This window comes from Convolutriloba macropyga, chromosome 3 (assembly GCF_964194025.1).
Source record: "Convolutriloba macropyga chromosome 3, txConMacr16.3, whole genome shotgun sequence".
Lineage (NCBI taxonomy): Eukaryota > Metazoa > Xenacoelomorpha > Acoela > Convolutidae > Convolutriloba > Convolutriloba macropyga.
Genome location: NC_134470.1, coordinates 25,752,427 through 25,753,254, shown reverse-complemented (window position 1 = coordinate 25,753,254; position 828 = coordinate 25,752,427).

Sequence of the window (828 nt, the reverse complement as noted above, 5' to 3'; positions counted from 1 at the left end):
TGTGCTATGATTCAGCAATCATTTAGTATTCTTGGTAAAACCGGTTGGAAAACATAATCGAACTGTTTTTCTAAACAAAGACCCTTAAACAGAAATTTTAATTTTCAGCATCACCTGAGAAGTATATATTGATCATGTGTAATTTTTCACTCGAGTTTCCTGGAAAATTGTCCGAACTCTTCCATCTCATCTGTTAAAACGAAGCGTACAAATTACAGTAACTTCAAGCAAAATTCACTTCGGTCATTCTCGTTCAGAGTTCAGAACCAATTCATTGTGTCATTCATTGTATCATAAATCAGAACCGATTCATTGTATTCAGAAAGTTTTGAGCGTTTTTGATGATCACGTTGACAGAGCTGCTGCTAATGAGATCAATTCATTGAACGCGTGTCTATGTTAGCAGTTAGATCGTCCTTAGATTTTTTCCTTTCCTTCTTTTAAATTCGTCATATGTGTGGTTCAGATTCCCAAGAAGCAGCAAAGACAAGTGGCCCAGCAGAGAGCTACACAGAAGCCAACACAGCCAAGTACAATCAGAGCTATTTCATATGCCTCCAGTCTAAAGAGAACACAGAGCAACCGGGTTAAAAACTGGACAATTAGCAGGTAGGAATTCTCGATAGCGGGAGGGGGTTTATTTACAAGTGCTGCGGAACAAGGGGATCTTCTGAATAGTTAATCTCCTCTCAATATGACTTTAACGCGTATTTGTAAGTTTCTAACCATGCAGTTGCCTTGACCTACGGCAAATAAGTTGGGCTCGAAATTTGGGCAACGGTCTCGCGCTAGCTGAATTTTATTTTGTCAATATCTCAATTTTTATCA